Source organism: Notamacropus eugenii, chromosome 5, assembly GCF_028372415.1.
Source record: "Notamacropus eugenii isolate mMacEug1 chromosome 5, mMacEug1.pri_v2, whole genome shotgun sequence".
Classification (NCBI taxonomy): Eukaryota; Metazoa; Chordata; class Mammalia; order Diprotodontia; family Macropodidae; genus Notamacropus; species Notamacropus eugenii.
Genome location: NC_092876.1, coordinates 142,341,594 through 142,354,743, shown reverse-complemented (window position 1 = coordinate 142,354,743; position 13,150 = coordinate 142,341,594). Strand labels below are relative to the sequence as shown.

General features: G+C 39.1%; 1 protein-coding gene across 2 annotated transcripts in view; it reads right to left on the bottom strand.

Annotated features, from left to right (window-relative positions):
- The window catches only part of ALG9 (ALG9 alpha-1,2-mannosyltransferase), a 119,391-nt gene that overhangs the window by 80,175 nt on the left and 26,066 nt on the right, over positions 1-13,150 (bottom strand). The window lies entirely within an intron of this gene.

The window sequence follows — 13,150 nt, the reverse complement described above, 5'->3', positions numbered from 1 at the left end:
TTGACAAAGGACCCAAAACTCAAGTAATGGGTTGGGAAAATGCCCAAAAAAGGGAAAAAAAGTAAGACCACAGAAGGCTACTTTCTTGGTGAACAGATATCTCCTCCCATCCTTTCACATGAGGAAGAACAATGCTTACCATCAGGGAAAGACATAAAAGTCAAGGCTTCTGTATCCCAAACACCCAAAATAAATATACAGTGGGCTCAGGCCATGGAAGAGCTCAAAAAGGATTTTGAAAATCAAGTTAGAGAGGTGGAGGAAAAAGTGGGAAGAGAAATGAGAGAGATGCAAGAAAAGCATGAAAAGCAGGTCAACACCCTGCGAAAGGAGACCCAAAAAAATGCTGAAGAAAATAACACCTTGAAAAATAGGCTAACTCAATTGGCAAAAGAGGTTCAAAAAGCCAATGAGGAGAAGAATGCTTTCAAAAGCAGAATTAGCCAAATGGAAAAGGAGGTTCAAAAGCTCACTGAAGAAAATAGTTCTTTCAAAATTAGAATGGAACAGATGGAGGCTAATGACTTTATGAGAAACCAAGAAATCATAAAACAAAACCAAAAGAATGAAAAAATGGAAGATTATGTGAAATATCTCATTGGAAAAACAACTGACCTGGAAAATAGATACAGGAGAGACAATTTAAAAATTATGGGACTACTACCTGAAAGCCATGATCAAAAAAAGAGCCTAGACATCATCTTTCATGAAATTATCAAGGAAAACTGCCCTGAGATTCTAGAATCAGAGGGCAAAATAAATATTGAAAGAATCCACCAATCACCACCAGAAAGAGATCCAAAAAGAGAAACTCCTAGGAACATTGTGGCCAAATTCCAGAGTTCCCAGGTCAAGGAGAAAATGTTGCAAGCAGCTAGAAAGAAACAATTCAAGTACTGTGGAAATACAATCAGGATAACACAAGATCTAGCAGCTTCTACATTAAGGGATAGAAGGGCATGGAATATAATATTCCAGAAGTCAAAGGAACTAGGACTAAAACCAAGAATCACCTACCCAGCAAAACTGAGTATAATACTTCAGGGGAAAAGATTGTCTTTCAATGAAATAGAGGACTTTCAAGCATTCTTGATGAAAAGACCAGAGCTGAAAAGAAAATTTGACCTTCAAACATAAGAATGAAGAGAAGCATGAAAAGGTAAACAGCAAAGAGAAGTCATAAGGGACTTACTAAAGTTGAACTGTTTACATTCCTACATGGAAAGACAATATTTGTAACTCTTGAAACTTTTCAGTATCTGGGTACTGGGTGGGATTACACACACACACACACACACACACACACACACACACACACAGCACAGAGTGAGCTGAATAGGATGGGATCATATCTTAAAAAAATGAAATTAAGGGGTGAGAGAGAAATATATTGGGAGGAGAAAAGAAGAAATGGAATAGGGCAAATTATCTCTCATAAAAGAGGCAAGCAAAAGACTTTTCAGTGGAGGGAAAAAGAGGGGAGGTGAGAGAAAAACATGAAGTTTACTCTCATCACATTCCACTAAAGGAAGGAATAAAATGCACACTCATTTTGGTATGAAAACCTATCTTACAATACAGGAAAGTGGGAGAGAAGGGGATAAGCAGGGTGGGGGGGGATGATGGAAGGGAGGGCAATGGGAGGAGGGACCAATTTGAAGTCAACACTCTTGGGGAGGGACAGGATCCAAAGAGAGAACAGAAGCAATGGGAGGCAGGATAGGATGGAGGGAAATATAGTTAGTCTTACACAACACGACTATTATGGAAGTCATTTGCAAAACTACAGAGATATGGCCTATATTGAATTGCTTGCTTCCCAAAAGGAATGGGTGGGCAGGGAGGGATGAAGAGAAGTTGGAAGTCAAAGTTTTAGGAACAACTGTCAAGTATTGTTCTTACTACTAGGAAATAAGAAATAGAGGTAATGGGATATAGAAAGTTATCTGGCTCTACAGGACAAAAGAGAAGATGGGGACAAGGGAAGGGAGGGATGTTAGAAGAGAGGGCAGATCAGTGATAAGGGCAATTAGAATGCTTGGCATTTTGGGGAGGGGGAGGGGAGAAATGGAGAGAAAAGTTGGAACCCAAAATTTTGTGAAAATGAATGTTAAAAGTTAAATAAATAAATTTTTAAAAAAAGATTTTACATGAACACTTTTTATACAAATAAAGTTAGATTTAAATAACTGGAGAAATATTAATTGTTCATGGATATGCAGAGGCAATACAATAAAAATGACAATCCCACCTAAACTAATGTACTTAATTCAATATCAGCCCAATTAGACTACCAAAACATTTATTTTAATGAGAAAAAAAATAAAATAAAATTTCATTTGGAAATAATGTTTTATTTTTTCCAATTACATGTAAAGGTAGTTTTCAACATTCACTTTTGTAAGATTTTGACTTCCAAATTTTTCTCCCTCTTTTCCTCCTCTTCCTCCTCCCCAATACAGTAAGCAATCTGATACAGTTTATACATGTGCAATCATATTTAACATATAATAAAACTCATTTGAGAGGAACTAATGGAAAAAAATGTAAAGAAAGGCAACCTAGCAGTACCAGATCTTAAACTATATTATGAGGCAGTAATTCTCAAAACTATCTGGTACTGACTAAGAAATAGAAAGGTGGATCAGTATAGACATACAATACACAGAAGTATCTTATTATAGTAACCTTGTGTTTAACAAACGTAAAGACAAGCTTTTGGGAAAAGAACACGCTATTAGGCAAAAAACTGCTGGGAAAACTGGAAAGCAATCTGACAGAAAGTGGGTATAGATCAATATCTTAACGCTACTTACCAAGACTCAGCATAAACATAAATAGCAGCTGTTTCTGTTTTGGTCAGAAATCTTGAGGGTCTTCCCCTTCCAGATGGATTTTTTTTTTTTTTTGGACTAAGTAAAGGAGATCATTCTTTGCCTCATTTCTTACCTAGTCTTAATCACTGAATGGGCATTGCCTCAGTCAAACTGAGACCTGTTAAAGATTAGCTTAAAAAGGCCAACATCTCCCATCACATCGGGGGTCATCACCAGTCATCCTGATCTATATCTGGCCACTGGACTGAGATACTCAGGAGGAAAAAGCAAGGCTGGCGACTTTGCACAGCCTTGCCTCACTTAAATCGAATTCACTTGTAAGTCATGGTGTCAGCTCCTTGATGTCTTGGTCCTCTTTGAGAATGAAGGACAAACAACCACCACTATTACGTCGGTTTCCCAAGGTGATCAGGGAAAAAGGAAAAGAACCTATATGTTCTAAAATATTTATAGCAGTTCTCCTTGTGGTGGCAAAGAACTGGAAATTGAGGAGATAGCCATCAAATGGGAATGGCTAAACAAGTTGTGGTACATGATTGTTATGAAATACTACTGTGCTATAAGAAATGAGCTGGTTGATTTTAGAAAAACATGGAAAAACTTGCATGAAATAATGAAAAGCGAAATGAGTAGAACCGAGAAAACAATAACAGCAATACTGCTGAAAGAATAATTGTGAACAAGTAAGCTCTTCTGAGCATTATAAATGCTCAAGCCAACTACAAAGGATGGATGAGGGAATATGCTATCTACTTTCAGAGAAAATACTTATAAATAGAAGTATGCATGCATAGTATGGTTTTACTATATTTATAAACCTGTGTCAAATGGTGGTCTTCTCTAATGCAAGGTGGGGAGGGAAGGAGACAGTTTGGAACTTAAAATGTAACAAAAAAATTAATTTAAAAACAAATGTCTCCACCTCTGCATTTATACTGCTAGTACCCTAAACTCAGGAACTTTACCTCTTGCCTACAATACTGTAATAGCCTCCTATATGATCTTTCTTGCACCAGTCTCCCCTTCTTTAATTACACACCTGAAAAAGTGGTTTTCCTAATATATACAAGTCTAACCATGCCATTTCACTGTTTTGTTTTGTTTTTTTCTTTTGCAACTGGGTCTCCCTATGTTGTCCTGGCTAGAAATACATGTCACTCACAGGCCCAACCCCACTACTGAATGACACTGGAACTTTCATCTGCTCCATCTCAGACCAAGGTTGTTTACCCCTTCTTAGGTAACTCACTTCCCCCACTCAACCCCCACTTTCTGGAGCTCAACACATCGGTGCCAGACTTAGTGTGGACAGTCAGTTAGTTTAACCCACTGCAGCTTAGAACTCCTGAGCTCAAGACTCCTGCTCCTCAGGGAGTAGGAAAAACATGCATGCGCTATCAACCTGGCCACTTGACTAATCAAAAAAACTCTACTGAATTCCTACTGCATTAAAGGAAAAATTATAAACTCCTCAGACTTGCATTTAAGGTTCTCCATAATCGGGCTCCAAACTACCTTTCTAGTTCTTTTATACTACTCCCTTTGTGAACTCCCAAGTTCCAAAAAAACTGTACTACACCCAGTCTTGCCATCCCCTCCCTCATCTGTGCATTCATTCAGGATGTCTCCCATTGAGGGAAAATACTGCTGCTATACTTTTGCCAGTCAGAATCTTTGAAATCCTTTAACACTTAGTGCTAAACTTTCCCTGATTTCCACACTCTCACCCCTCCCCTCAAAAAAAACACCCTGATCTCTCCCAAGGTTTTTTTTATATCAGTTTGTCTGGAGGTTTTAACACTTTGATGTCCAGATTTTCAGTCCTACATCTGCCACTGTCCTGACTGGTAGATGCCTCTCCTGGCTCACTATATTAGGAAAGCTCCAGTCATATTCCATTTCACTCGATTCTCTCCATCTCTGCCACAATACTGCCAACAGTATCCTTCAATTCAAAGACAGATCAGATCAACACTGACGTAGTTTCTGAAAGGGCTATGTGAGTCTTCTCCCTGGTTGTTCCACTGGCCATCCCTGTAACTCCACTATTTGTGGTGTCTCCTACTATTAGAATGCAAGCTCCTCCTGGAAAAGGGCTGCCTTTGCTTTTATATTGTATCTCCCATGCTTAAAAGTAGCTAGTAAATAAGTACTTAATCACATTTACTAGGTATGGTAAAGTACTTAATTAGTGTCCGAGTTCTGTATCCCTATCCATTCTTCTTACTATACTTAGCATGTCTCCCTCCACCTCACAAGACTATACATTTCTTGAAGAGATTATATTGTTCTTTATTTGCCTCTTCCCTTGAACCTACTGAAGTGTCTTACACATAGCACATGTTTAATAAATGTTGACTGAATTCTGTTTGCACTTTCTAGAGACACTTCTTAGGTGACCTTTCCCGCATTCATGATGCTAGAAAAATGAGACACCCCTTCCCCATGATCTCTCCTCTTTTCCTCCCCCACTCCAGCAAAGCATTGATTCAACTGAAGAATGAGGCTAATGCTCAAGAAAAGAACAGAACTGCTAATGCCTCTGCTTTCTCCTCAGATATACCACAGATGCCTAACAAAGTAACACCAGAGGAGAAAAAAAGACCAAACCTAAAACAGAATTTAGGCCTTATTTCCAATCCTCCCCTACTCTCTTCCCACTTCTAGATTTAATAACTAATTATTCAGTCATAAAGACTACAGAAATAAGCACCTTTGGTTCAATTTTTATGGGAATTACTTGAATTACTGCAAATAATAGAATATCATCTGCCAAGGTGGAGATGCCAAATTTCCAAAATTAAGCTCAAATTAAGGTAATTTCTTCACCCACACAAAATGGATACTGCATTTCCAAAAGGCTCAATGCAAATTATTCTCTAATGTGCACTCTGGGCCTAAGAGAATAGTTTTCTTCCTATGTATTTTTTGTGGAACCAAATAAAACCTTACAAGTAAATCTATCAAATCAAAATAAATTATTCAATAAATAAGCATACAGCAAGTGTACCTGGTGAAAGGGAGACACCCAGTGGCAAACCCCCACAGCTCAGAGCCAAGGAAAGGCGATTTCTAAATCTCCCCACATAAGACCGATTTTCTGCCCAGTTTGCTTCATTTGAATTCAGCAAACATTTTTGCAAACATTTATTAAGCGCCTACTATGTGAAAGGTACAGTTCTGGGCATTGGGAACATTAGCAGCTATGGGAATCAAGATAAAGGCTTCACAGAGGAGACTGGCACCTGAGCTGGGCCAAGAAGGAAAAGCAGTGTGAAAGACAAAGATGAAGAGAGAGTGCACTCCAGGCATAGAACACCAAACGTTCAGACGTGGAAAGTGGGAGGCTGAATATAGGGAACAGTAAGCAGGTTTATTAGACTAGAACACTGAAAGGTGGTATCATGAAATAAGGCTAGAAAGATAGGCTGGGGACAGACAAGGCACTGTATTTGATCCTTGAGGTATGGGGGGGACACTGAAAGTTTCTGAACAGGAAAGAGACTTAACAAGATGATGAGGCACTTAGAGGGAGGACTGATTAGAGTGAGGAGACACTGGATGCAGAAAGAGCATGTAAAAATCTGTTACTATAGTTCAGGAAAGAGGGGGTGATGGCCTTCCTATTTAAGCAGAAAAAAGGGGACAGATGCAAAAGATGCTATGGAGATAGGAGAGGCAAGACTTGGCAATGAACTGCTTAACCATGGCAGGGTAGGTAAGAATCATCACCAGAAGATACTAATTTTGGAGCTCCATTACCTAGTCTGACGCCTTCAATTTATTTTAATTTTTTCAATTAAGCAAAATCTACCTTCTCTCCTTTGTAACAAAGACTAGCGAACAAAGACATATAATTAAGCAAAACACATTTCCATATTGGTCATGTCCTAAAATATGTATATTTTAATCAGTACTTGGGCATCTATCACCTGTGTGTCAGGACAGGGGTATCATGCTACATTATGAGTGCTCTGGAATTACCAATTCTCTCAGTTTAAAAAATGAAGAAACTGAAGCCCAGACAGTTGAAAATCCTTGCCCAGAGACACAAAAGTAGAAAGGGTTCAAACTGAGGCCCTCTGGCTGCAAATCCAGGGGTCTTTCTTTTTTTCCCTAAACAGTTTATTTTGAACACATGGTCATGCATATACCAGGTACCTAGAAAGCTAACAATTACATTTAAGGTTCAAAAACAAGTGTTCAAACATGCATGCACAAACAAACCAAGAAGGTGATATGACAGCATTTAAATTTTACAAGTATTAAGTTTTGCTTTGTTGCTGCAAAATTGTTATTCTTTTTAAAAAGTCTAACAATAATTCCATTTGTGTTCTTTATAAAAGAATATCATCTCTAACTATATGATTCACACCATGGCACCTAAGCTTAGATAAATACATTAAGTGCAATATTTTGACCAAAGCTTACCTACAAACATACATGGATAATCATATTCAACATTAATTACTTTATGCTATTCTAACATGAGTTTTTTTTTTAAAGTTCAGTATTTGAAAAGCAATTCTAGCCAATTCCCTCTTAAATGCATACATGGCAATTTAAGAAAAAAAAACCCTGAGCATCTATGTTAATAAAATTATGTATGAAGAACTATAAAGGTAACATTAATAAAGCCAGTTAAATTGTCTTATGGCAATTTTTTTTTCATAAAATTTTTGGACCTGTTTAACATCACTATTAACACAATTTAGATTCATTCTTGGAAAAGTCTGACCTCAGACTAATCTACATTTACAAAACAGTAACTACTGTCACCAGTAAGAAGAGATAACAAAGGCAAAGATAATGTTCCACTTTTCACGGAGTAGAGGTAGAGTGTCCTGTGTAAGGAATATTAAAGAGGCCAGAGTAACTAAAGAGCAGAGTACCTGGAGGGAAGCAAAATACAAGACAAAAATATAAAAAAATAATATAAAATATAAAAGGTAGGAAATGGCCAGGTTAAGAAGGCCTTTAAAAACCAGAGGATTTCATATTTGATTCTAGAGGCAACAGAGAACTATCAGAGATAAATAAATGGGGGGAAGGAAAAAGGGAGAGGTGATATGGTCCTATTTACACTTCAGGAAAATCAATTTGACAGTCAATAGTCCATAAGTATTTATTAAACAACTAATATGTGCCAGGCACTGTGCTAAGCACTAAGAATACCAAGAAAGGCAAAATGCAGCCTCTGTCCTTGAGGAGCTCACAACCACAAGATAAAGGAAGGATGGACTGTACTGGGGAAATACTTGAGGCAGGGAGACCATCAGCAATCTCCTGCTATAGCCTAGGAGTGCAGTGATGATGGTCCATACCAAGATGGTAGCCACATTAAAGGAAAGTGTGAAGAGGCACATATGAGAGATGTTCAAAAGGCAGAAATGATCAAAGGCCTCGGCAACAAGTTGGATACGTGGTGTGAGAGACGCTAAGGAGCTGAGGATGACACCAAGTTGTCAGAATGGAAGACTGGATACTCTTAATATTCATAGGCAAGTTAGGATGAGGCGAGGGTTTAAGGGGAAAGATAATGAGTCCAGCTTTGGGCATGTCGAGTTTTGTGCAGTTTTGTTCAGGATGTCTAAGAGGCATTAGGTAGATTGATACTATAAACAAATTAGTAGAGCAAGGAAGTGTATTTATGAGATTTACAGAGAATGGAGAAATTTTTGACTAAACAAGAGATAGAAAACATTATGAAGTGCAAAATTGATAATTTTGATTGCATTAAATTGAAAAGTTTTTGCACAAACAAACCCAATGCAACCAAGATTAGAAGGGAAGCAGAAAACTGGGAAAGAAGTTTTGCAACTAGCATCTGTGATAAAGGCCTCATTTCTAAAATATATACAGAACAGAGTCAAATGTACAAGAATATAAGTCATTCCCCAATTGATAAATGGTCAAAGGATATGAACAGACAGTTTTCAGAGGAAGAAATTAAAGCTACCTATAGTCATATGAAAAAATGCTCTAAATCACTATTGATTAGAGAGATGCAAATCAAAACAACTCTGAGATACCACATCACACCTATCAGACTGGCTAACATGACAAAACAAGAAGATGATAAATATTGGAGAAGATGTGGGAGAGCTGGAATACTAATTGATTGCTGGTGGAGCTGTGAGCTGATCCAACCATTCTGGGGAACAATTTGGAACTATGCCCAAAGGGCTACAAAAATGTGCATACCCTTTGACCCAGCAATATTGCTTCTGGGACTGTATCCCAAAGAGATCATAAAAATGGGAAAGGATCCCACATGTACAAAAATACTTATAGCAGCTCTCTTTGTGGTGGTCAAAAACTGGAAATCAAGGGGATGCCCACCAACTGGGGAATGGCTGAACAAGTTGTGGTATATGAATGTAATGGAATACTATTGTGCTATAAGAAATGATGAATAGGAAGACCTGAGGCCTGGAAAGACTTATAAGAACTGATGTTGAGTGAAAGGAGCAGAACCAGGAGAACTTTGTACACAGCAACAACCACATTGTGCGAGGAATTTTTCTGGTAGATTTAGTACTTCATTGCAATGCAAGGACTTAAAAAATTCCCAATGGACTATTGAGGCAAAATGTCTTCCACATCCAGAGAAAGAATTATGGAACTGAATCACAGAATGAAGCAGACCATTTTCCTTTGTATTATGTTTTTTTTTGTTTTATGATTTCTCCCATTCATTTTAATTCTTCTATGCAACATGACTAGGTGAAAATGTATTTAATAGGAATGCATGTGTAGAACCTATATAAAACTGTATGCCGTCTCAGGGAGGGAGTGGGGAGAGAGAGGGAAAGGAGAAGGGAGGGGAAAAAAAATCTAAGCAATATGGAAGTGATTGTAGAACACTGAAAACAAACAAAATAATTTATTAAAAAAAAAAAAAGATGTCCAAGAGGCAGCTGGAGATGTGAGAGCAGAAGTCAGGAGAGAAGTTAAGGTTGGACAAATAGATCTGAAAATCATCTACACAGAGAAGACAGAATCTGTGAAAGCTGATGAGATCACCATGTGAAGTAGTACATACAAAGAGGGGCCAAGATAGAGCCTTGGAGGATATCCATGGTTAGTAGGCATGACTAGAATGAAGATCCAGTGAAGGAGATTGAGAAGGAGCAGTCAGACAGGTAGGAGGAGAACTGGGAGAAAGTGATATTAAAAAAAAAAAAACACCCACAACCTAGAGAGAAGAGAGACTATGTCAAAGGCTGCAGAGATCAAAAAGGATGAAGACTGAGAAAAAGTCATTAGATCTGAGATCAAGGTAACTCTGGAGAGAGCAGCTTCAGCTGAATGATGAGGTTCAGAAGCCAGACTGCAAAGAATTAAGAGAGGAAGAGGTTAAGAAGTAGAGGTACTAGATACAAAGAATTTCCTCAACGAGTTTAGCCAGAAGGAGAGGAGAGATATGGACAAAAGCTAGCAGGATCGATGGAATAAGAGAGGGGTTTTTTGAGAATGTGAAAGACATGGGCATGTTTGTAGGCAGTAGAAAAATTTCCGATAGGGAGAGATAGAATTTAAATGAAAGAGGAGGAATGATGGCAAAAGGAAATCTACTGGAGAAAGTAGGACAGGATGGGATAGAGAAGTCTGTCTTAGAAAAAGGGCTGTCTAGATGGAAAGAGCACTGGGCCCAGTCAGGAAGACCTTGGTTCAAATCCCACTTCAGACGCTCACTAGCCGTATGTTCCTGGGCAGGTCCCTTAATCTCTGCCTCAGTTTTCTCACCTGTAAAATGGGAGCTAAACAGCATGTTGTGCAGCTCAAATGAGATAACATAAACACTCAGCACAGTACTTGGCACATAGTATTATGTACTGTGGCACTACATAAATGTTTATTCCCTCCCCTCCCACCTCCCCATGTGAGACAGTGAAGATCTCCTAAATTCAAGAGATCCAACAGCCCCAGCCTCTCCAGGAGCAGGGATGGCATCTGAGTGATGAGAGGTAAGAAACAACGGAAGAAGAAGGAAGTCTTCCCAAAAAGTTTAGTTTTTTTCAGTGAAATATGAGGTAAGATTCTCAGCTAGGAGGGTACTAGAGAAGTTGTGAGGAATGATGAAAAGGTTTAGAAAAGTCACTGTGGTGAGTGGGATAGTGAATTCATTAAGCAAGTGTAAAAGGACTGTCTTGCATAGTGAAGGTCCAGTTAATATTATGTAACATAAATTTGTAGTAGACCACTCAGAAGAGTTTTGTGATTTTCTCCAGCTTTATTTATTCAGTATATGAGAAGCAAAGGCAAATGATGGGAATAACATAAAGCTGAGGTGTGGCAGGGCAAGATCATCAACAGGATATTTGGGGCATGAGATGCAAGAGAAGCGAACAATGTAATTGGTTCACCAAGGGGTCAAGATGAGTAAGGGAGGAGAGTGTAGCCAATTCAGAGGTTACAGCCTATGAAAAAACTGAAGGATGGGGGGACTGGAGGTTGCAGTGAAGAAAAAGAACAGGGTTAGGGGATTCGAGATAGAGGGAGAAGTAGAATCTATTACTATTAAAGGAATTTTGAGTTCATGAACATGAAAGTGGAACATGTGTGAGTCATGGTAAGATCAAGGATGTGACCCCTTCTACAAGTAGCTGAAGTAGGGTGAAGAAGCAGGTCATGGGAAACTAAACTGAGGAACTAGGAAGTTAGGGTGTTCAGAGAAGTATCAGTCTATAAGATGAAGCTGCATAAAGTGAAGTCAGGAGTTGGGGAAAAGAGACTGTAAAGAAGAAAGGAGAGTGGCCGGAAGGTCTGCAGACAACAGTCAAAGGAATCTTTATAGGATTAAATTCGGATTGAATGAAACTCAAAGGAGAAGAGGTTACTGAATGGCGGAGATAGAGGAAGGGCCTGGATTCACTTACTACAATCAGTGAGCTGGGAGGGATGAGTAAAAGTGCTCATTAGTGATAGAAAGGGTAGTCAGGTCAAGCCAGGCCCAGTCAGTGCAAAAAAGATACAAGGATCAAGAAAGGCAAAGGCTTAAGATGAAAGCTAGTTTGTTACCGATGAAGCAAGTATTCCAGGGAGCACAGTGGAAAGAGTGGGGGGGATGAGAGGAAGGGTTGGCTAAGAGGGATAGGAATAAGGAAGCCATCAGTGGGAGACAGACAACAGAGTGCTAAGGATAATGAATCACTGAGATGGGGAGGATATGACAGGGTGGAAGTATATTAATCACTAAGGAATGAGGTTCAAGTAGGAGTCTGGTCTTAGGTTGGAGCATCAGGCATCAGTGTGTAAGTGCAAAGCTGGGGGAGGAGGGTAAGTGCTTGGAATGAGATGAAATGGCTTCTTAGAAAGGTGAGGGAATCTCCTCTCACAGGCAAGGCAAATCCAGTGGCTGGAGAGGGTGCTCCAGGAATATAAGCCCATCAAGGAAGAATTAAAGAATTCCTATGATGGCCCCATCAAAATCAGAAAGCATGAGTTTATAAGGAGTTATGTACCTCTACATGAAAATGATAGGGGTGATCCAGAATTAAGAGTTGGCAGGATGTGAATACTCCTGACTTCTTCCAGGGTGTTAAATGGTTAATCCTAGGGCAAAGATTGTTTAGGGAAGAAAGGGAAGATGAAATGGAGAACAAAAGGGGGTGGAGGTATTGATGATAAAGAGTAGATTTAGGAAGGATAAGGCAAAGAAAAATATTGAAGGGTAGGAAAAGTATTATCCAAGAATGAATTTCAAGAATTTATGTTCATAGACACATAGCAGCTAGAGCTACATGGTGATCATTACTGGGAGTGATTATAGTGAAATAAAGATGTAGGTCAGGATGGATAAAGAGGCTGACCAACTAGGGGACTGAGATGTTCCAAGGAAAACGAATATATACATAAAGTTCTCAAATATCAGGACAGAAGTGAAGAGAAAATCTGTGAGTAAGATTCTATAGTCCTTCATAAAGGAAGGAGAGCAGCCCGAGGCCAGCAGATCACAGCAACGAGGGCTGGGATCAGGAGGTATTGATCAAGGCAGCGAGCGTCAAAGGAAGAGGCAACTGAATGATGGCAACAGAGGGAAGATAGGGAAGCAGCAATGGAAAGTAAAACATTTACAATGACTCTTTCTCCTGGCCCAGAACCCTGGAGGACACAAATGTTGGTGCTTCTCAGACTGAGACCCTTCAGGATTGTCCTTGTTATCACCACCATCGATCCCTTTAGTTGTCAGCCTGCTTCTGATGAAGGAACAGATTATGAATGCGAGGCCAGCTTCTGTTCCCTGAGACTCACAAAAGGATTTACTGCAGGGTTTGAAGAAATACATGCAAGTGAGAACTCTTCTTCCT